Raw genomic sequence first — 24882 nt, 5'->3', positions numbered from 1 at the left:
GGCCCCATTAATACTGGATGTAAATATTTAAAATTCATACTTTACAGGCAGTATGGACAGAGGAAGACACACACATACACATGAGTGCTTCAGGTGGAATCTTCACAGAAGAAAAATCCTTTGATCTAATAGCTGAAACCTACACTATTAATTTTTTAACTGTAAGGAATATTGTTATTCATTTTGGAAAGAACTGTATTTAAGACAGATAACTCCTTGTCCGAAGAGCAAATGACATTTAGATCCAAAAACAATGAAACAGAAGGGAATATATTCAATGTGTAAGTCCTTTACAAAAAAAAAAAAAAAATATGGAGATCTAGGGGTGCTGAAAATGGTCCAGACCTTCATGGGCTTCGCCTGCATCCTTCACAGAATATGGCATTATTCTCTTCAGGAAATCGTATGGATGTAGAGTGGGTAGAAGCACTGCAGGGCTGGTATAAAATCCTTATGGAAATATGTTAGTTTTATTTTTTTGTGAAATGTAAGCTAAGTAACTAGCTTGAACTGAGGATAGTTGGCAATGATATGTGATCGCTGGTCTTTTTCAAATATTATCTGAAGCAAATTTGAAGCCCTGTTCATAGGAATTTACACAAGACTTTACTCCAGCAGTGAAATGTTAGTTATATGTGATCCACTGATAGCACAACGTTTGGGTATCATGTTAAAAAAATTGTTGGAAAGTTGTGATCTAAGCAAAAGAGTTAGGTTTAAAGATGTCACATAAAAACTCAAAGACAATGAAGACTTTTTTTCACAAGTCAGCTGTATCGTTAGTTCTGGTGTTCATGGAACAACCTCTGTTTTCTTAAAGGCTACAATAAGGATACATGTATGTGTGTATATGTATATATAATGTACATATGCACGTATATATGCACATACACACCATATATGGTGATGGAACATCACAGAGAAGAGAGGAGCAGGTCCACAGCCAAAATTTTTAAAGGTATTCCCAATGATTTGATGTATTCGGATTATAGAGTTGAAAGGAAAGGACTTATGTAAGTAGAATATACGCAGGGAGAAAGAGATGATGATTGTAAGATTTACTCTGGCTATTCTTAATGTTAGTTATTCTTAGCATTAGCTATTCTTAGCCTAAGACTATTTTTAGCCTTAAAATGAGGGTTTTTTTAAGATATCTGGCCCAGGGGAACAATTTGAATTATTTAGGCTGAAGGAGAGAGAGAGGCACAAAACCTCTCCAACCTGTGGGCATCTAGGGCTGCCAAGTCCCAGGCATCTCAAACTAATATGGCAAGGCTCGTAGGAAGAGGCAGTTTATTAAGCTGATTGACAACACCAGAATGAAAAGAAGCATCATACATGTGATGGGCTGGTGCTGTATCCCATCCTGTGGCACTTTTTTGCTGCTCTCAGCCAAATTTTGCCTACGATGTATCCCCAAAGCAACTTCCGAAACGTGATCTGGTAGGACAGCGGCAGCGGCTCTTTCCCCTTCGTTCCCACCGTTCCCTGGAGCTTGGTCACAAAATCCCACATGGAGCGGGGCATGACGCGCCAGCCCACCGCACGCTCCTGAAAGCTGCCCTGGAAAATACATCCAGCAAGCGGTAAAGGGCAGTTCGAAGGCAGCCGATTCTGGGGCAGCCGTTCCTCTCGCCTCCTAACGCAAGGCCAGGGGAGGCATCACCCACACACTCACCCGCCTAAATCTGTGTGGAAAATTGTTTCTGAGGAGGGATCATGAACCCCCCGCAGGTGCTGTTCGCACGCAGAACGTCAAAGCACTCGGGGTAAAACTGGGTTCGAAAACCCCGGTGTTTATTGGTAATGAGAAATGGGGGAGAGCCGCGGGTGGGACGTTAGCGGTCGCTCCTCGACCGTTGGGAGGTGCAGGGGGTGTCTGTAACGGCCGGGTGGGCGGGGGGGTGTCTGTAACGGCTCAGCCGCGGGGTCGAGGCCGCCCGGCCTCCCTTCCCTGAGGGACACAGCGGGAAACACGGCCCGACCCTTCAGGGGAGACCCCCGTCTCCCCGCTGCGCCACCGCTCCGCTCAGCTGAAGGGGGGTGGCCTGACTCCTGAGGGGAGGAGGGGAGAGGAGAGGAGAGGAGGGGAGGGGAAGGGTGGGGAGGGCGGGAAGGGGGTCGGCGAAGCGGGGTGGGGTTTGCCGGCCCCGCACGTGTGTGGGAAGGCCGGGCATGGGGGCTTCCTGAGGGGAGGAGCGCCCCGGCTTTCGCCGCTGAGAGGGACCCGCCGCTGCCTCCGCACCTCCGCGCAGCCCGACCCGCCGCCGCCGCCGGGAGCCGTGCCCGGGCCCCGTAAGTGGCGCCCTTCTCTCGCCTTTCCCTTCCTCGGGACCGGGTGGGCGAGGGCGAGGGGCAAGCGCCGCTGCTGGGGCCGCTCGCCTGGCTCGGACGCGGGGGCGAGGCGTTCCCCGCCCGAGCCGGGCGAGAGGCCCGGGTGTGCGGTTGGAGGGGCTCTGCGCCCCCGCCTCCGAGGGGGGCTCCGAGGAGTTACTCTTCGTGCCAGGCGACTTGCGCGGGGAGGGAGGCCGAGGGCTTCTCTGCTGCCTTTTAAAGTCCGCCGTGGGGGAATCGGCGCTGACCCTCGTCGCCGTCCCCGCCAGCGCGCGGCCGCTGCAGCCGGGAGCGGGGGGGGGGGGGGCGCGGACCTGGCACCCGCGGGCAGAGGCACGAGTGGGTGCCGGGGACAAGGGGAGAGGCGCACCCGAAGGCTGCTGGGCGAGAGGTGTGGAAGCTTATTTGCTGGCCCTGGGGTAGCATCTGCCACTACTGTAGAGGTATGGAAGCGTGGAGGCTGAAACTGCCCTCCCTGGGTTTCCCACAAGCTCGCTCAAGCACTGACTTTGCAGTGCAGGTTTTTACTGAATCAAAGGATACAACTGCGATGCAACCTCGGTTCTTCAGTGCATTTTGAGAAGCTGGCGAAATCACGCTTCAGTGGAGAGCATGAAGTGCGTGCAGGTGCCTAATGGTTGTAAAGCAGGTTGAGGAAAGATAAGGTTCTTCCCTTCTGCTAACTTTGCATGTTTAAATATAGACATGTGTTTAAAGTCTGTGTCATCCAATGTGTAATGCTACTGGCAGCTGGAGAAAGCTAGTCCAATAAAATAATATTTTAAATTTAACATATCCAAAGCAGCAGAACAAAATCCGTAATTTTAAAATACTGGTTATGGCTTGAGATTTATGATACCATTTGGATGATAGAGTGTTGTGGATCTGATGCAAGTCTTGTGTCTAGGTGAACTCCATTAATTCAGCTGAACTGAACTAGTTTTGGGGGAGTGGAGGATATCCCACCACTTGGTTCTGACATGAGTGTAGTTTCTGCTGATTGTTATGCCGGTCCTTAACACATCGTTCCAGCAAAAGTAACTTACCTGTGAAAGGGATAGAAGTTTCCCGAAGTTTGGCCCCAGTTGTGAATGGAAATCCTTCAAGCCCACCCTCTGCTTCAAATGTATTAATACCTAACATGTATTTATCTTAAAAGCTTTCAAACACATTCATCTTTGTATTCTTCCTAATTAAAATCAAAACAAATACATTGAAAGGCTTTCAGATGTTTCAGAGGTGGAGAGTGTGAGACGGAATCATGGCACATAGAACTTGTATGTATTGGAACAAGTTGATGGTAGTTTGTTTATGCTAGAAAGACAAAACAAATTCTATGAAAAGTTCATGTAGACACTGTGGAGATGCAGTACACAGTGGATCTTGGATTAGAATTTGGATTATGCAGTGTGGAAAATGTTTTGAGTTCTGGCTTGTGTTACCTAATGGCATTAAAACATTAAGATTGACAGTAAAAATAGGCACAAGGCCTATACAAAAAACTAAACTTGTTTTCATTGACATCTATAATGTACTATATAGTCAGAAAAAGACATGATGCCTGCCCTACTCCTCTAAGCAGATATCCATTGCTGCAGCTGATTCCATTTGACACTACCCCTGTCCACATAATTCTTCTAAACCCTGCTGGGTGCCGATACAAATTGGGACAGGAATAAACAACCCCACAGAGGCATAAGTAGCTGTAATGGTATCTTTTGAAAGGTGAAGTGACTTTTTGGATTAATGACATACATTTTCAGTCCTATGCCACATGTTCCGATGAAGATTATCCATGCATTCTGTCTAACTGATGTTATTAAAATACAACGTTTCAGTCTTCAGACTTGGATGAAGACTGGGAAGTTTTGATGCAACAAAGTTTTGATCTCGAAGCTCAATGTGTTGGCTACTGTGTGCATGCATAAATGGTCTGACCAAGGCTCTTGACCTCAGTAAAAATGTACTTGATAAGATGCATGAATATGTAGCTGCTTCTAGCTTTGTACACACAGATTAAATCAAAATCATTTTCAACTTTCTTAATAAAAGCATGCACTGAGCATACCTGTATTAGCAATCTGTCTTTCTATAATTCTAACTTTTTTTTAAGCTTAAGGTTCTAGTTAACAAGGTACTTAAGGATGACAATGAATTTGGAGTCAATGTGTTAAGTTTTGATGCCATTTATTAGCTGCTTTATGGGGATATTTGCTATATGAATACGTTGGAGAAGTAAGTGGCAGTGAGTACAGAAAGATAGGTAAGATAAAAGAAGAATAATAATTTAAAAATTCTTAAAACTTACTTTTTCACTTTCTAAGTGTTTTGGCAACAATGTATTTTGAAGGAGAAGGCTTCTGTTTGTAAATTGGTGGTTGCAGATGGCTGTTACAGTGACTAAAACTAGACAGATCTTCTGGGCAGGTATGTTGGATACAAGAATCCAGCAGCTTAGAATCCCTCTAGGTGGAGATAATTGCAAAACCCCCATGTATCTTAAGTGAAAAGACGTGAAACTTAATTTTACAAGTGTAGGGACCAGAAATGAGACAGACATTAACTCTGCAACTGTGGGAAAAAACCCACACATCAGCTTAAGTCAATGTGGTCTTTAGCTTGCTTGAAAATGCGCATTGCTTCTACCTTTCAGCTAGCACGCACTGCAGAGTAACTGAGAAAAGTTGTGACATGCGTTCATTGCAAAATGAGATGTATTGAAAGGTGCTGTGAAGATTTAGTTCCTCCTTTTGTGCCTTGCCAGATTTTTGTTCATTTTGCAGTGGACTTGACAGTGCTTAAGACAGAGGTGAATGAAGGGGAAAGACTGCAAATGATAAAAAAAAGAGCTTAAGCTGAATCTAAGTTGTCATAGCAGTTATAAGATCATAAAATTCTCTCAGCTTTACTCATATACCTTTTGATCATCTTCACCTGTGTTGGTTCTATAGTATTTTGGCATCTGTCCATCATGATACAGATATCATATGACACAAGCCCCCCCACCCCTCCCAACAAAACATGTCATGCTTTCCTGGTTTGCCTGCTGTCCTGTTTTTACCAGAATTCTCCCCAGCTCATAGGATGACATACCTTAGGGTAGAACCCTTTAGGGAATTTTTCTTTTACATAGGCAATATTAGGTAGGACATTAATGTAAAATATAGCATGCGTTGTAGGCTACCAGTCCTGTCTTTGAATTATTGCTCATTTTTGATACTAGAAGGAGCAATTTGCTGCCATTTCTTTTCCCTTCTTCCCTCAGGCAAGTTAGTGACCTATTACTGCCATATAGCCAAATATGTAGAAAGCAGTTTGCAATGTCATTTGTATGCATATTTGTGACTTTAAAGCAGAACTTCCTATATTCACATTAGCTTTTTACATACTAAGATATTAAAAATTATTTTATATGCTGCTGAAATTATTAAAAAGTATATAAAAATATTTGGATTCATGTTTCTGTGTCTAAAAGTTTTCATGTATCTGAAAGCGCTCACCTTCATGACACCTTTACCATTTATCACATCGCCTTTGATCCCTTAGTGTCACAATACAATTCTGATCCTTAGTCTTGTCGATTCTTCAACCTTCTGTGTGTTGTCTGGTTGTGGTAAGAATCACCTTAATGCCACTGGTTTAGTAGCTAAACAATTTAGTGTTGGTAAATCAAAGGACAGGGCTGTTGGATGCAAACAGTTGAGCTTTCAGAAAACGATAAATGTGTCCTCATCTCTGCTGGGAAAAGCATTTGTGTAAGTGATCTGCCACTACAACTCCAGTGAGAGTTATAAAGGTTACTAGTAACAGTGGCTTCTGGGATTCCTAAGTTTAGTCATTGCTGACAGTCATCCAAGAGCCTCAATATTATCTTGCCTGATCTCAAAATTGTAATTTATCTGAGTGGACGTACTCCAAGGGGAAGATAATTTAGAAATGCACTGAATGTTGTCATAGTCTTCACGAGTTCCTGCGTAGGATTGCATATGTGTGGAATGAGAGATTTCTGAATGTATGTGGGATACTGATGGGAAAATGTATTGTATGTGCTTGACCATAGGATAAGCAGTTAGCTCAGGACATCTTGTTCTACACAGCTGGAGAAGAAATGCACCATAACCTTGAATAAAGCATTCTGCTTGTGAGATGATGCACATCTCTTAATGTCGAGATACAATCTACAGCAACTTTGTACATGGATATCCTTTAGTTCCATCGGTCTCACTTGACCATGAACCCCCATAGAAATGAGGGTGGGCAGGTTGTGACAGTCTAAAATGTTGACAGTCTAATGGCTGGTGCTGGGTCTGTGTTTATTGAACGTAACTAGGGGAGAGGTGCTACTGGAATAACATACATAGACAATTGTCATATCTATGCTTTCTTTACTGTGGCCGTTAAGATTCTGTCCTAGACTGCATAGACTCCCATGTATGTGTGATGGTTGTCTATATATGTACACACACTGCCAACATATGAAGAACTAAGCAATAAACTAGAGTGGAATATTAGTATGGTTAAACCTAATAATAGAGGCCCTCACAGATGAAGTATACCTCCATTCACATATCATAAAGTTAATAGAATCCCCAAAAAAGATCTAGCCTCTCAAAATGTAGCTCAGACAGCAATGAACTTTTTAGTGGTATAGAATAGCAATGGGAAGGACACCTCTGATAACAGCTAGCTACTCTAGTTTGGGTTATGGCTTCTAGAAACAGCATGACATTATCTAGAATTAGTTTACATGAGAATCCAGGCCACAGGATGACTTCTACAAAACTTATTTTGGAAGGGTAGAATGTCTTACTAGTGTCTGAATGGCTGCATGCATCTGACAAGTAGAAGCAAACCAGACACACAGGAAAAAAATGGAGGAAATGATCATGTGTAAACCATCACGTTAGTCTCATGCTTGTTCACAGACTCTGGTTCTTCTTCCATCTCACTTTTTCAATTACCTTTTCCTACCACACCCAATAGCTAATGGAGGTGACCCACAAAGACCTCCGTGCAGTTGCTAGAAAAAGGTGATGTTTGGTGCCCTCAGTTCCCTATGACAACTCATCAGAAATGTAGCAGAGTGCACACAACAGCTACTGTTTTTGATAAGTAATCAAAATGGGCAGAGTCAGTGTTGGGGATTCAGTGTTACGCTGTAGTCCCCTGTATCACTAATGGCAGGCTGGTTTTGCTTCTTTGTGATAGTAACATCAGGTTTTAGAAGTCTTGCATGGCTGTTCTCACTAAATTACCTTATTTCTGAAAATGATTTTGTCAGGTGTACTACCAGAAAGGGATGGTACTTGATTAGATTCATCCAATTGTGCTGGTTATTGGAATTTTGGTGAGCAGCAGTTTATCAGCTGTAGAAAGGTGACAAAATGTAGAAAGATATCAACTGACAAAATCCAAATAAATTAATTTTCTTCATAGATCTTCTGCAGGGAACATGACTAGGAATCATTTGTCAATTGAGATTGGACTAAAGGAAAAACCAAACTGTACCAAGTGATTTTGCCAGGCTCTATACACAACTTTACCTGTGCTTTTTACTTTCCAGTATAAAGTGATATTATTATTTTTATTTATTTTTTTTTTTAGAAATAAATGGAATAAATTTATTTTTGCTTTAAAGAACATTCTTCTTTATGTGACTCTTTTTGGGGAGAGGGAGTTGGATTCAATGAAACCAAATCTTCATTTCCTTTATTGTGAAAACAGTGAATGATGTGGATAACCTGTACTATAGGTGTGTGAAGTCATGTAGCTAATCTCTGGTCCTTGCCCATTTTGTTTGAGGTTAGTTAATTCTTTATCTGGAGTTTGATTGCAAACTGTTTGACAAGATGGGAAAGCAATTGTGTTTATTTTATTTTGTTTGTGCAGTACCATGTGCATTGTGGTTATGTAATAAATAATAATTGAAATGGAATTTGGAAAGGATTATTTATTGTCCTCTTCTCAGTTTCCTTAGACTGAGAAACATCTCCATATTAGTTAAGGAAAATGTAACATTTGGATATCATGAAGATATCTGATTACTCCCATGAGGACTTAAATTAATTCCTCTGAATTCACTGTTTATGAGTGATTTGGTGTAATATGGATTTTATTCTGTCCTTGAATGTTTTTGGACTATCATGCAGTTGAGAGAAAACAATGGGATGTGACTTGCCATGAAATATTTTCAGCACTGTGAATTAGATGAAAAAACTTGTGGATATATAGAATTAGCATGAATGTGTGATTCTTTTCAAAGGTGCAGTGCTTCAGTGTGCTTTTTAGAAGCAGTAGTTTAGATGACTAGGCGGTATTTTTGATCCTTGTAATGATAGTCTAACTTGGTTTAAGGTTTAAAGCTAACAGTAAGTATTTGAGCGCAGTCAGTCACAGAGGTTTAAGGTTTAAAGCTAACAGTAAGTATTTGAGTGCAGTCAGTCACAGAATTTAATTGCTCTGTTCTTTGTAAGGACTCAAAGAGAGGGAGAACTTTTAAGGGTAGTACTGAAGAAGTATGTATCATGAAACATCAGGTTGGTTGTGTGGAAATTGTAGGCCAATTCTTACACATTTTTGCAATAATGGGTATATGGTAATTTATATGTTCTGCTGTTGTTTTTCCTCAGCAATATGTTTTTAGAAAATCTGCATACATTACACCTACGCACTGCTTACCAAACTGTGTCCACCCTCTTTCTTTACATAGGCTCAGGGAGGGGCCCTGAGAGGTTTCTGCTAAGGAGGGGCCATTCTGCAGAGGTAATGAGGTCTCCTTCTGTGTGAAGAGGGAAGTCTAGAGCTGGGGCTTCCTTCAGCCATGTTTGTAGAAAGTGCATCTTACATTTATGAATCTGTTTTTCAAAAAAATTATTTTTCAATAAGGCATGAGTATGCACTAGGCAAATTGCTATGCTGACAAACTAATAAGAGAAAAACTGCAGTTATCTAGAACTAGATCAATAAAAAGTTCCAATATAAAATTCAGTTACATGAATTACCAAGAAGTATGCAGTGCTTGGTTAGAAATACTATAAAATTTGCATTTACAATATTCACTGTCAGATGGAAAAGTCCAGAGAAGTTGAAATTAGTAGTTCTTAAAATACCATCTGTAAGGAGACTGAACTATTGTATCTAATAAATCTGCTCTGGGATTTTCACTTATGAAGGTGACCTATGTACCTATCCTTGCCATTCCTTGAAAGGTATCTTATCCTTTCTGTTACTTTAATTCTGTGCCCCATTCTGAATTGGCCCACATAGTTACTATGCATAAAGATTAAAATATCTTTTCAAGTTACTTCATAAAGTATTTTGACTCTTAAGGAAGCCTCAAAGGTGAGTTGCTGTTCCTCATATTCTGACAGTGCTGTCTTTCCCATTTCCCAGCTTATTTTTCAGAGACTGCTACACTTCATGTTTACATCCACTCATGTGAAATAACTTGATGGTTGATAGTGATTTGTGATGGTGTAAACAAACTATGCCTACAGCCCCATAACCTGACCATGCTGGAGCTAAAAATGTTTGGCAATATACTTACGGAGATGAAGTATTTTTCCTATGGTGCCTAACTGCCTTCTCCCAGTATTTGTATTTTTCTGCCTTCTTGTCCAGAGTTAAATTGATTCTTGTCATTTGCCCATTTATGTGAAAGATCTAAATACCTGACAGAAAGTAAAGTCAACATCCTTGTTGGTTTTCAGTATCCAAATGCCTGAAACCAAATCTAGCACATCTAGTAGGACTTTTCTTGGGATCTAAACAACTGAGTGGAATTTAAGCACATTAATCATATTTAGTTGTGATGATATGCAGAGCTCCCTATATTGCCAAGCTCTCTGTTTTCTGCTCAGAGAAATACATGGTTAGTGCAACAAAACATCTAGGAAAAAACTGAGAGAGAACATTGTATATGAAGGACCTTTTGGGTCATATGGAGTCTAAACAGTGGCAAACTTACATTATACCATTTACGTGGCAAAAAAAAGTATTGCGAGGTAGATTGTTTTCTGTAGCAGTGGTGGCTGAAGATGAGATGCTGCATAGGGAAGCAATGGTGATTCATACAGTGTTCGCTCCTGAGAGTTTGAATGGGTTTGTTTAAGGCATGTGGTAGATCCAGGTCACCTGAGACCTTCAGGTTTTCAGTCATGTCTTGCATAAATTCCTGTGCTGCATAGAACTTAGGTTATGAACTGTATCAGGTTGCATCATTCTCTGGCTTCCATGAAAACTAAACATGTGATGTAAGGAAAACATCCAGTGCTGGCTTGCTTGCATATTCTCAGAACATTAGGAAGAAGAGCATACTTTGTGGTCTTTGGTTTTACTCTTGCCGACTTGCTAGCAGAAATTTCCTTGACAATAAAATAAATAGGTTAGAACAATCCCACATTGGGCACCAAAATTATTTAAATACATCCTTCTGGAGGAATGAGTTGTTCATAAATATGTTTTCCCATATGGAAAGTGTTGCGACTTCACAATTAATGTGTTCTCTGTTTCTTTCTTTGTCATGTATATTTTATTATCTTTTCAAACTAAAAGCAATACAGTGTTAGAGTTAAATATTGCTTGTCTGTTTAGTAACAATAATAATAATAACAATAATTTAATTTTGCTGAAGCGCATGGTAGACACATCAGAACTTGGGTTCATGGATGCTTTAGGCCAAGGTCATCATGAAGACTAATCCATGATCTTCCACTGCCCTCCCCAAATTTACACATACTCCCCAAAATCATACATTTGGATTTTAGAGCTTAGTTTTATTGTAGTTCTGCCAATCACAATATGATTTTCACATATGACTGTCGTGGGCAGACCAGGACAATGACTTTCTTACCACTCCTGCTTTTTGTTAATTTCTTCACCTCTGTTTAGTTTTCCCTACTTTCTTCTGAATGTCCAGCCTCTGAAATTGAATTAGAAGAATTAGAAGAAGTTTTCAGGAGTTAAAAAGTAGATGTTCATATGTCATTTGGAGAAATCTCATTTGTGCCATGAAAACACAACTTTCATCATGGTGATGGAGACTGATACTGAAAAATACTATGTATTAGCAAGTTATCATTTGTTATGAGGTGTTCTGGTAGAAGGACTATCTTACAGCAGCAAGGTATTCGCTGTCTGATTTTTGCATGGTAGAGAGAGAAGAAACTAACTGAGAGGGAAAAATCAGCCCTGTAACATACTTTCCCTAAATGAAGGAAATCTGTTCTAATTGTTTCAACATTTATTCCTTAGTGGGACACTGCTTCTGGGTATCCAGTCCAGAATTGTTTGCAGTTTCCCATGCAATGTCCAACTATTAGAAATATTTTATTAGACCATTTTAATTTATTACATGCATGTGCCTTATTCTGAGGCAACTAGTTTCAACACCAGACTCAATAACCCCATTTTGTATTTCTGATTGTCTCAGATATAAAGTTTTATAAACCTTTCTGCAATTTTATAGTACTCTGTAAAGCCTTCTATGGTGTTTAATTGCCTATATATTCCACTTCATTAGTTGTCTAAGCAAATAATTTTGGATTTGTATTAAATAAGAGGCTTTTCTTCTATTTGACTGTTTTTCTGTCTTGTGTGGTAACAGATGGGTTGCACTTAGTTCAATGAACCAGATGCAAAAAGAGCAGAATTTGCAGTAAAATACCGTTGATGTTGCATTTTTATCCACACACAATAAATTAAGTCAGCTTTCTGATTATGTAAGTGAATGTTTACACTATTTCATTGTAACTAACTAAAATGTATCCACTATGCTCTGTGAAACAAGTAGCTTTCCCAGTCTGGATGGTCCCATATGTACAGTTCGTGTGTTTCTTACTGAAGCCGTGTCAGCATAAATAGCTCTTGTGCTCCAGGCTGCTATCTCTGGTTCCTGCTTCAGTAACCATCCCTCTGTGCCTGCACAGCTGTTTGTGGTACTGTGCAATGAACTGAATTAGGAAACTAATTCATTTTTTTCCTTGGGATACTTTTGATTAAGGATCAGTTCCCTGTTCCAGTTTATCACATGGCCACACACATGGCTGTGCAGCCACAACTAAGGGATAGACACAGAGGAGAGAACAGACTAAGCAGTATGAGCTGCTTAAATTGTACCACCATTGGGAGAAACTATCAAATATGCTCCACATAGCTGTAAAACATACAGGTTTTTTGGTTTTCCTTCCTTTTAGATCATAATCTTTTTTTTTTTTTTTTACTGGAGAAAACATTAGTTGCAAAACTTTGGTCATAGGAATGTGTTATCCCTCAAACTTTTGAAGTAAGTTTAGGCATTTAGAATCATACTTTTCCTGCACCATAGGACCTCCTGTAGAGTTCAATTCCATAGTTTCATTCCTTTGGACAGGAGCTAAAGAAAATAATAAATTTTTAATCAAGAAGATATCACTTACCAAGTGCATTTTTTGCCAATGCTCTTTTAGACTTGCTTGGTAAATGGCTTGTGTGTGAAACTGTTTTTTTGTAATGAAGAATTTTAGATAGTTACTACTTTGCATCTGTTACATCTTTACTATAACTGTAGTTCCATTACTGCATATTTGACCTCATTCTGATTTCTGTTTGGCATTGTGAATGGGGAATATTTCCATAGGAACCAGTGAAATTACTGAAGTTGCAAAACATCCCTCTTCTTCCCTCCCTACCCCAAACACTCTCTCAACTCTCATTTGCGTTTATTAGTAGGCTATTATAAGCTATCAGAGTTCTTCAAAATAATTTTCTAGTGTCTGTTCGTGAAAACATGCAATATTACAGTATATTTATCCAAACAACTGTGTGATGATTACTACAAATTACTCCTGTAGAAGATGTTGAGGGGGTAAGTATTCCTTTAGTCTACATCAGGGAGCAATGAAGTCCAGTATTTTAGTGTGGCTGCAACCTAACAAACACAAGTGTGGGTTTCAATGTTCCATATGGTTTCTAAGGATTTGATAACAAATATTGCTGATAGCACATAGTCAAACAGTGAGTTGGTTTAATTGCAACTGTTTGCAAATGGCAGAAAGGCAGCAGAAACACAGAATGATGTGAATGGTGCTCATAGTGTTCCCCAGACGGACAGCTTGGAGTTGAAAGTGGTGGCTGGAGAGAAGCCTGGAACTGTAAGCGAAGCAGCTCACTCCTTGTACTTTGACTTCTGCTATGTTCAGGGAAACAGGACCCTGGAAACGCACAGCAGGGCATGTGAGATACACAACAGTGAATTTTTCCACCTTGCTGGAGGAGATTGCAAACCCTTGAAAACAGATCATCTGAGTCAAAAGGGAAAACTGTAGTAGTTGGTGGAGCATCTGCTTCCTAGCGAGACAAGCTTGTGAGGGCTGTGCATAGAATCTTCTTTGATGTAAACAAATGCCTTGAAAAATTCACCCAAAGGCTGGAGGAAGACCTGAAACAGCAGTATGTAGCAATTTTATTTCCAGTGTTACTTCTGTGAGGTGGCATTCAACTAGCATGGCTGCTGACTTGAAAGTGGAGAACTTCTGCATTTCTCTTAGCAAATTTAGCAAGTGGGATTTCAGGAACAACGACCAAAAAACCTCCACAATTGGATAGGCTATAGAAATTGTCTGCCTGGATGTGGAACTGGGTCAGCCAGGGAACTTGCATAAGGCTGAATATTCTACTCCAGAGGCCCAGGAGGGGAAAGGTTGGATTGCCCCATCAGAAATACTGCAGTCCTTGACATTAGCATTTTTTGTGACTGATACTGTTCTGCTGAAATTTATTTGGCTCGGTTCAGTATTGCTGGTAAATAGGGTAAATTACAGGGCAGAACAGAAAGATAACTTTTCGAGTATGGACTCTGAGGTAGGAGCCATTGCAAGAAACACGTTTTCTTGTCTGAAAAGGTGAAGCTTGATATTGTATTAGCCTTTGAGAAATGGAGAAGTGGGATATGCTTCAGACCAAGAAAAGCAAAACACTGGTGTTAAAATTCCACTCAAGGTTGCAAAACGTGAAGCAGTATATACCATGTGTTCAAATTGATGTTTCAGAATATGATCCCACACTGGGCTGCACAGTGAGGAGCAGCTGACCATCCTAAGCAGCGAAGAATGGAAATCACAAAAATGTTGCTCCCGTCCTGTGTGGGTTGTTTTGCTGGCCTTTGGTATTGATTTGACCATTTAGAGAGGTTCTCTTCATTTCTTGTATGTATCATTGAAGACCTATGTCAAGAAAGCATGTCTGAACCTTCAGCCACTTCTGGGATCTTGCTCATTAGTTAAGACAATATGTCAGCATTGTATTGTGTTTTAGACTATGGGAATTCAGCAATGTAATGTTGGAGAAATTTACAAGTAAAAGAGATCCTGGCTGATACAGAGTGCGGGGTTTTTTTTGTTTTCTGTAGTGAAACTTAAGTTGTCGAGCAAGTCAGCATCCAAAGACTAAATGATCCAAAGAACAACCAAAGGACTGTTTTTGTATGAGGGGGTGTGTGTGACTGTTTTATGTGTGACTTCAGGCTTGTACACTATACCAGCTTGGTTTTGGATGGTAGGAAGAAGATACTGCCTGGATGCCTGCTGCAGCCCGTTTGCTATACTGAGACATATACTATGTACTAAAAGGCATACCCTAAGCCCTTTGAACCAGGTGGATAGTTACCAGTATGAAATTTATATGAAAAGGGAAGTGGGAGAAGTCTACTTAGTATTGATTCAGATAAATGAGCCCTAGAATTCAGCAGTACCTCCTACCTGAATTCGAAGTTCATGTATTAAGACCATCTCAGCACATGATGGGGATGAGCTTTCGTAACAGTCTCCTCCGGAAACTGAGAACACAGCTGTGGAAACTGAAGACTGAAATAAGTAAATAAACCCCTCCTATACAAATGCAGCTTCTGTAGGTTGCTGTCCTTGTCTTTCTCAGCTGCTTTTTTCTACAGTTCACACTAAGTGTATTCACACTGAAATAAAAGCATGCTGAAATATAACTTGGAAAGGATTTTCTTAGAAGTAAAGCAGAACTAATAGTGTCTATATTATTTCTGTACAAGCCTCATTATACTTTTTGAATTTCAGATCAAGTAACTTGGAGTCAGAGGTTCATTTGGCATTCCCATCAGACAGGGAATGCCACAGGGTGCAGGGTGTGGTGTCAGTATTCATTCAGTTCATTACACAGAACTTGGAATGGAATAAGACTTAAAGTAACTTTTATAACCAGTATTCTCTAAATATCTCTATTTCTCTAACATGTACCAGTAATGCTCCAAACTGAACAACTGACCTGTCCAAGTTTACTCAAAATGGATTTGTCTTTTGCAGGTGTTTCTGCCAGTGAAAGGATCAGATTTGACACATTATTATGAGTCATCCACCATCAACACTGCTGCAGTGTTACATTCTAGACTTTAATCTTGCCATTCAGACTGTTGTGGCATTTACAGGTTCTTAGCTTGCCTGACAGCTCTGCATTGCTTGAGAATAAACTTGTCCTTACTCAGAGTTGTGGTTGCACCAAAAAGGAGTTATATTTTAAGTCTGACATTTGACGAATGTTGCAGCTAGCATGGCCACCAAAAGAAGCAATGCCAGTTGCCTAAAGCAGTTTATCCTTCTCCATGTATACCCTGCAGTAATGCTGGTAAAAGAACTTGTGCAGCTCTGTAGTGAATTGTATCAGAAAACTAATCTGGGTCAAAATTGACTGTAAGTACTCAGTATTACTGTGGCTCCATTCCCTGTTTTAATTAACTTTGCAGCCACAGAAATGTTTATGTTGATGCAAGGGAAGAAAGCAGGAGCAAGCATCCAGTCAGGGTACACCACTTATTTTGGTGGAAATGCCAGCTTGAGGTATTAGTTAAAATTATGCTGTAACTGCTGATGAAGCAGTGGGAGCACAAAGTTTAGCTGTCTGGTAAGCACCTTTGCATTCAGGTGGGTTGGCAGACCAGACTGCAGCCTTCACAGTTGAGGATTCACTGTTATCCGTATGCAGTGGCAGTGTCTACTTCAGCAACTGGTGTGGGTCTGCAGGAATGAAGCTGTAGAGGAAAACTTTTGGTGCTGTAGATTCACTGTCTGCACCACTTATGTTTTGGTATGTGTGGGAGAACTGGGAGGACTTCAACCTAGCTTTTGTCTGGTCCCACAGAATTAATTTCCATTACCAGTTAGAGTGTATTAGGTGCTGTTCTGGAGCAAATATTCAAATTTCCTTTCATCCAAAAGGATGGTTCAGGATTGCTCCATGGAGTGAACAAAAGCACAGTGAATGGTCAGGATGAGTGGGAGTATAGCTTTGAAAATATGCATCTGATCTGAAAAAAATGCCAATGTAAACATACCAAGGGTGACTTGGCTCTGCCTATACATGCTGCAATCAGATCATTGCACTGGCTGTGGTATCAATGGGGTTTCACTTGTTGTACGTAACTCTCTCATTGTTTCAGATTCCGTTTCAAAACTTGCTTAGGTAACAGTTCTGCAGCTAGTCCTGAACCAAGCATGTCCCACTGTTGGTCTCCAAGCTCTGAGACTGATGCATTCACTCTGTGTTGGTGCTAACAGTCAGAAAGAGAGATAAGATTCTAGCATGATTTCATGACCTATCTCGATCTACCTTAGCAGTAGTCTGTGAAAATTGAGCTAAGTATGACACCATGAAGTCTAAGTCAAATAAAAACTCTTTTACTGAGCTGTTCCTGGTGTGCACATGTGCTCTCGTGAAATTTAGTACCCAAAGAGGGGGATTTCTTATTCCAGACTGACTGTGGATTCTCAGCTGATGGCACTTTGCCAAAAAGAGGGAAATGTAAAGACAGTGCTTGAAAAAGTTGCACTGGCTGTGTACTGAAAAATATTGAATCTGCCTAAGAAGCACCAAAGAGAGAAACCTGGATGTAAGCATTTAGACAGGAAACAATGCTATTGGATTCCACTTGGGCAATCTGTTGACTATTGAAAAAGTAATTCTGCAGGAAGCAGCCAGCCAAGCTTGAATTGCGAGGTGAAAAAAAAACAATTTCTGGCCTGAATCGACTGAACTGTGTTTGAAAGATGAACTTTGCAAACTGTTTCCATTCTTGTTTGAAGGTATTAGCAGCAATGGCTACACTGGAGCTTCTTGTTGTTTTGACAAAGTCAGGAAAATTGCACATTAGCAGGAAGACAGATGAACCCACCACCCCACACATTACACTTGTATTTAGTTGTTTTACCTCTGCTTTTCTCATACTATTGATTTTTCTTAGATTAAGCTCTTGGACAGGCCTTGATTCTGAGCTGGGTGTTACTGCAGTATGAATAATTGCAGAGATATTTTTTATCTTAGCACAGCTGAGAAGTTTTTTGTTTCACTAACTAGGACTCAAAGGGTATTTATAGAAAGAATTTTGCCATGTGGCTACAATCTGTAGTAAATTCAAGTGCTTTTATAACAAAGCACTTAATTTTGAAGGGATTTCAGTCTTTTTGATTATACATAACTGTTTGAATTTCTGGATCAAGGATAAAGAATTAAGTATTTTATTTTTTCTTTTTTAAAGAAATAAATGCTGACTCTTCCTTCCCCTCCTGTTCTGGAGCTAAAACAGCTTGGCAGCAGTGTTTGAACATGGTTCCAGTTAAACCAGTTTTGGAACATAGTTTGGCAGGCCGGAACGGAGTAAGGCCAAAGTATGTTAGAGCTAAGTTTTAAAACCTAATTTTAAGCTAAAATTGTAGCTGTAGTGAGAGACAGTGATGTAAAACTCAAATACAATATTTGTCTCTTCCCTCATTTCCTTTTTTCTTCTTTCTCCATCCAGTTAATCAAACTGTGCTAGGCTGCTAGAAACTGTGCTCAAACTTCTCATGAATCTTACAGCTCTTCTGCCTGAGCCTCTGTCACTGTGGTTACGAAATTACATAGTCAACTAGTTCTTTAAGAACTAGCTTTCTTTTTAATCATATTATGATTAGGTAAAATTTCACCTGCCTTAAAAATTGTGTGGAGCCTATAGCACTGCAGATAACCAATCTTTATCTTTGCTGTGTCATTTCTTGCAAAATAGTTGAATCAAAGGCTGTTTCCATCTCCCTTGAACCTTCCAGTGTTGTACAAACACAGTTACTTTCAACTGCTGTAGTTTATCTGTTGTTGACTTTAGAAGTATAATTTGCAATATGAAAGGATGACTGCAGGATATTATTTTTAAAGTTTGTATAAAATGATTGTGCATCTTTTTTTCCCACAGTGAAAATGTCTAGACTTTTCTGAACCTTTGTAAAGCTGTTATCCAGACAAATTAGTTCCATGAATTTGAGCCACATCAGCCTCAAGAATTATCCAAATAAATGGGGTCGCCAAGTCATTTTACTCTTAGCTATAACACAAACCACTGCTCATAATCTGAAAAGCTGACAGATATGAAAAGAAAATTGCTCATCAGCTACAGCCCAACATTTTTCTTTTTTTTTCTTTTTTTTTTTTTTTTTAACAGGAAGATTTTCAGTTCATCTGAGTGCTAAATAGATTTCCCAACAGAGTGGGCATTCTGTTGCATAATAATTTGGGCTGTTTCTGGACATTGATAAGTTGTATTAAGCATAGATGTCATGAGGAATAATTTGTGGCTAATGTCTAATGCCAAGCCTAAGAGTAAGAGTCCATGTAATACCCAGTTATATTTATAGGGAGATGTTAAATTCATTTGGGGGGAGGGGGAAATGTCATACTCCAAAGTGTCAGTAGCTTCTCTTTGATCTTTTATACTGTTTCAGAATTCATACCAATGCCAAAAATTAACTCCTCCATATCCATGGCTTCTCATCTGGTTTTGATTGTGCTTTCCAAATAGCCTTTTATCCAGCATGTGCTTGTTACTTGTGCTTTCTTTGTGTGCCATATACTTGGTTTGATAAACTTTGAACAAAGAAATCTTCTGAACACTACTTGTGTTCACTTGGAGTCCATCTCCTCTCTTTTACACAAACTTCTCCAAATGTGCTTTGTTTTAGTTCCAGGCGGTTAAGACTATGAACATTATTTTGTTTATTCTTTTGTCCTTTGTGGAAGAAAGGGGAGGAAAAAAAATTAGTATGAATAAATTGAGCTAAGCTAAGTTTAGGAAGAGCCAAACTCATGGTTTTAACAATTTTCCCAGCTGAATGATAACTTCCACGCTCTGTTTATGTTTTCTTTGAAGAGAACCTGTTAGCAGCAGAACACAACTTTAATCACATGAAATAGCTTTCTATGGGGTTTGTTTTTTTTTCAGAGTCTGCATTATAGAGCTTTAGGAACAGGTAGAATGAAAGGCAATATAAAATTACTTTAACTTTTGAAGCAGTCATGGCATTGTCATCACATCACTGATCCCAGTGTGTATTTTATGGTGATAGGCATGAAATAGTAGAGTAGCTGTGTCTGCTTTCTCAGAGGGATTTTCTGCCTGTTTGGATGATTTATGTCTAGGTCATGACAAAATTTCTAATGTCACACACTCACATAGCTATCACAGCAGAGAGCAAAGTTATCCTTAAAAAATAAATAATGGGTCTTTATTCTGAAGAAAAAGCTGGTTTTGATCTGTTTGATCTCTGGGCTTAGTAGCTCTTCTGCATTTTTCTCCTTTTCTCATGTTTTGGCTTAATAACTATCACCAGTTTCATATGAAACGTTGCAGTCCACTGATGTCCTTCAAGACTAAACCCATTTTTTCTGCTCTGGACAATCATCCATTTGCTGTTGCCTGCCCTAAACATCCTTTTAGAAGTATTCCTGGCTGTTGCACAGTTGTCTGCAGTTTGTGGTGGGTTTTGTAACTCCCATCAGAAAAACCCTCTTTTTAAGGTCAGTTTTGAAGATAACGAATCAGTTCTAATGCTTTGGAGATTTCTTTTTTTTCCCTCTTTATTACTGTAGGGAATTTCAGAGTAAGTAAAATATGTTCAGCTGTAGCCATGTGAAGTCTTAGCCTTCCTGCTTAGAACATTAACTAGCTAAATTTGACACATAGAATAAGTTGCCTTGAAAATTTCAGAAGGAATACTTATTTATGTTGTATGGCTAGAAGACCACTTTGCTTTTTCAGAGTTTGACTCTCAGGGTTTTCAAAGATTTCTCTCATCATCATATCAACAAGGAACTGTAGTCTGTCATCATCCAGTTCATCTTTAAGGATAATCAGACTAAGTTAGGATGACTACTAGCACTACTGGAGAGTTACACACAAGGAGGTAGAACTTCTACCACCATTTGGGGGTAAAGTAAATGCAAATGTTTTTGTACACAACAAGCAGTCTTCTATGGCAGATTTCATTGGTTTTGTCTTCTATTTTAAAGTTTTGTACCTGCGGAGTTTGGAAATAGAGAGGAGGTTAGCCTTTAGGGAAATCCCTGCCTAAATCAGAAGATGCCAATTAATTCCAGGTGGGTCACATAGCATATCTTCAAGGTTGATTTTTACCTTTTGTTCTAGCAGGAAATTCTGCTGTGCATATAATCATAGATTTTTAAAACTATATTTGGCTAGCACCATAGAAAACATGTCTAATTTGTGCACCACTGAAACTTTGCTAGTAAGTACAGAGTGACTCTTAGTCCAGAAAGTCCTAAGGAACTCTTTACCCTTCATATCCTTTTAACAAGACCCAGACTTCCTGCTGTGGATTTCCAAACTTCCATGCTATTTTGTTACTTTAATTAGAGTAGTTATTTGTATTTTAAGTATATGAGATTGATAGCATTTGAGAAGGATATTTTTCAAAGCTGTTTTTCACCTCAGACCCAATAACCTGAAAAAAATCATGTTGTTATTAATTGATAAAACACAGACTAGTAATTGCTGCATTTTTCTCCTCTTTTTTTTCCTCTCATTACCAAGATACAGATAGATATGTTTTAGGTAGTTCAACATCAGACATTAAACTCTGGATTCTTTGTTTGAGAAGGCTATATAAATTTTGTGAAACTGGAGGTATTTAGGCACTTTGACCTGTCATTTCTAGACTTCAGTGGAGAAATGCTGAAGTACAACAGTGATTTTCCTTCTGTTATCATTGAAGTGTTTCTCAGTTGTTTTTCTTTTGATCTTTAAAATTCTGTTAGATTTTTTTTTTGAACCAAGACACCTTTGTGTGATAAGACACCTTCTTATCATAAAACCAGAAGTAATTTAAAATGTTTTAAAGAACACTTTCATAGTGGAGCAAATACTATATCTCAGTAATTTCCTATCTGATGAATTGCTCTACTTTCATTCATCTAGTACAGTGCTCTAGGTTAAAATAAAAAACAACAAAAAAAACTCTTTAAAATTTCTTCTGAGGTTTTATTTTTTAAATGAATACTTACAATTGATCATTTAAATATAATGTGTTATGTGATGGTTTTTGATATTGCAATCTATTGAGGAAAACATTAACATTTTAAAATTGCTTTACTCAAGCAAATTTTCAAATTTATTAAGATGTTCATGGGATTGTTTTAACCTCTACTGAAGCAGATGGAACTCTCTACTACTTTTTGAAGAACACTCATCTCATCAGACCACCTTTCTCTTCTGGATTTCTCACAAAATCAGCACAATTGCAGTTAAACAGGGCAGTCAATAATGATGCGTTCCCTGGCATCTCTAAGTACCTGTCAAAAATCACATATTGCAAAATTACAGTGACATTTGTTTGGGTCTCATGTTACTCACAATGTATCCCATTCACTTTTCATGTTACAAGATAGACTCTGGCACCAGCTGATAATCTGTTTGAAAGTTACTATTGGCACGTGATACTGTTTGCACACTAATTCTGAAAAACAAGCTTAATATTTAGATGGAGATGCATAATATTTCAGTGCTAGAAGAGCTATGTTTTCATGAGATGCTATAGTTAAAGGGAAGGATATTTGGATAAAAAGACATCCAGGCCACTCTAGTGGGTCCATAAAAGATTTAAGATGAAACTCTGTTCTTTGCATATGATAATTTAAGAAGGCAGAAAAGAAAGAAAATTTTAACTTAGTATGTATGTGAAATGTGAAAAAAAGGCCAAGATTAAAGGGAAATGAAAGTAGCTGGAAGCTATGGGAGTTTGAGCACAAGGAACATTTCATTCTGCTTTAGCTTCTTCAGCTGCTGGAAACTGGCATTCTGCATGAGAAATGCATGTGCGCTGCTCGCTGCATTTCTAAGGACAGGAATAAAGGACCAGTAGTTTGACAACTGTATGCCGAAGTGGTATTTTCTGAAGGCCAGTAAAGCAACACGCAGGTGAAGAAAGATCTTAGCCAAGATACACTTGTTGAGAAGTTGATTATCATTTAAACTAGCTAAGATTTTTTTTAGATTAGGCATGGAGGATTTGACACCATTTGTCTTAATTTTATGTAACAAAATTCATTATATGAGTATCTGTTGCTAGTGTAGAAGAATTAAAGCTTCATGTTTTAATAGTGTTTCTATGAGGAATGTGTAATTACTCTTTATGCCAAAATTTTCTTGCATTATGAAAACATATATCATTTACAAATGGTACTAACCTATTAATCAGAGTCAATAAAAATCAGTAAGTTGGTGAAATATTCCATCTAGTACTAGTAAGGAAACTGATGGCATTTCAGAATTAGAAGTCATTTCTATGCCATTTTGCCACTCAATATTTTACAAAAATGGGGCTGTGTGTATTCTACTTACTCTCTTAAACAAGAAGGTATCAGATATCAGAAGCTTTTTTCAAGCATTTGGTAAAATGAGATGTCTTTCCTGCCTGTAATTTCTCATGAGTTTACCCTGGAACACTGAATTTCAATTAGCAACCTGTTTTCTGGGTTTGGCCCTTGAGATAGTGAATCTGTCCTGGCCATCTTTTTCTCCTGGGACAAGTAGTGAATTGTTTGTGGCCAGACCCTGCCTCCGCACAGGCAGGCAGCTGGAACTCAAGTTGCCATTGCCTCCAGAGCTCATGAGAAAGTGAGGGAGGAGGACTGTTTTATTCCAAAATTGTGATCCAGCCGTAATAACAATGAAGGCTGGGCCACCCAGAAATAAGCTAACATTTTGCATAGGAGGCACTGAGAAGCAGTCCAAGAAATACTGTAATTTGCACTCACACACACACAAACCCGCATACACACACAATATGTGGAAGGATATCTCTTTGGTGATAACTAGTCTAGTTAATTGCAGTGTCTGGACTTTTGCAGGCCTGGCTTGTGCATTTGGGGTGGGTTTTTTTTAAGCAAATAGAATTGGCTGTATTAGGATCTAGTGTTTTATAGGATTTTCTCCACAACTTATTCACAGCATGGCTGTAGACGAGGCTAATTTTTGTATAGATTTATAAAAAGCAGTATTTTAGGAACAGTTATGGGGAGAAGTATCTTGTTTCACTGAAATAAGTGGATAATAAAAAAGAAGAAAGACCTGAACATGTAGTTGAAGAGCAAATATGAGATAATTTGGTAACTCAGTGTGCTTGATGTTCTGTGTTGCTAATGTTCAAAACATATCAGAGGATGATGTTTGAGAGAATTCATAATTACCTGTGTGACACACCCTGACCTTCTCAGTCAGAAGTTGGTCATGCCATTCAGGATCATTGGATGTGGCAATGGAAGAAAATTACTAAGGAGAGGAAGTGGTATAAAATGTTTATTGAGATGTTCTGTATTCACTGAAGATAGAATAAAAAGTTATAAATTTATGGAGCTTTCTGTTGCCACAACAGAGTGAAATTGGAAAACTGGATTTCACCCGATCTTCATGTGGGGGAAGTGATGGGCTGTCCTGTCCTGGTTTCAGCTGGGATAGAGTTAACTGTCTTCCTAGTAGCTGGTAAGGTGCTATGTTTTGAGTTCAGTATGAGAAGAATGTTGATAACACACTGATGTTTTCAGTTGTTGCTCAGTAGTGTTTAGACTAAAGTCAAGGATTTTTCAGCTTCTCATGCCCAGCCAGCGAGAAAGCTGGCTGGAGGGGCACAAGAAGTTGGCACAGGACACAGCCAGGGCACCTGACCCAAACTGGCCAACGGGGTATTCCATACCATGGGATGTCCCATCTAGTATAGGAACTGGGAAGTGGGGGCGGGTAATCGCCGCTCGGGGACTGGCTGGGTGTCGGTCGGTGGGTGGTGAGCAATTGCCCTGCGCATCATTTGTACATTCCAATCCTTTTATTACTACTGTTGTCATTTTATTAGTGTTATCATTATCATTATTAGTTTCTTCCTTTCTGTTCTATTAAACCGTTCTTATCTCAACCCAGGAGTTTTACTTCTTTTTTTCCGGATTTTCTCCCCCATCCCACTGGATGGGGGTGGGGGGAGTGAGTGAGCAGCTGTGTGGTGCTTAGTTGCTGGCTGGGGTTAAACCATGACATGTCTCATCACTTTCCAGTTGCCATGGGATCCAAATTATCCTGAAAACACATTTGTGAGTAATTTATTATAACTAGTGCATCGGTTGGTACTGCAAGCATTTTACTGCAAGCAAAGTTTATGTGGTTTGTTCCTCTGTGCCGTTTGGTAGCCAGTGAAGTAGCTTCATAGGTACAATAAATGCAATTTAATGCTCAAATGGCTT

General features: G+C 39.4%; 1 protein-coding gene across 1 annotated transcript in view; it reads left to right on the top strand.

Moving 5' to 3' along the window:
• Positions 1–2206: 2206 nt before the first annotated feature.
• Positions 2207–24882, top strand: part of SLC7A2 (solute carrier family 7 member 2) — a 59247-nt gene continuing 36571 nt past the window's right edge. The window contains exon 1 of the mRNA XM_049835645.1: positions 2207–2295. The gene's annotated coding sequence lies outside the window, so the exon portion shown is untranslated. The remainder of the gene's footprint in view (positions 2296–24882) is intronic.

Source organism: Accipiter gentilis, chromosome 3, assembly GCF_929443795.1.
Source record: "Accipiter gentilis chromosome 3, bAccGen1.1, whole genome shotgun sequence".
In the NCBI taxonomy this organism is placed as follows: Eukaryota; Metazoa; Chordata; class Aves; order Accipitriformes; family Accipitridae; genus Astur; species Astur gentilis.
This window is presented reverse-complemented; position numbering and strand designations above follow the sequence as displayed.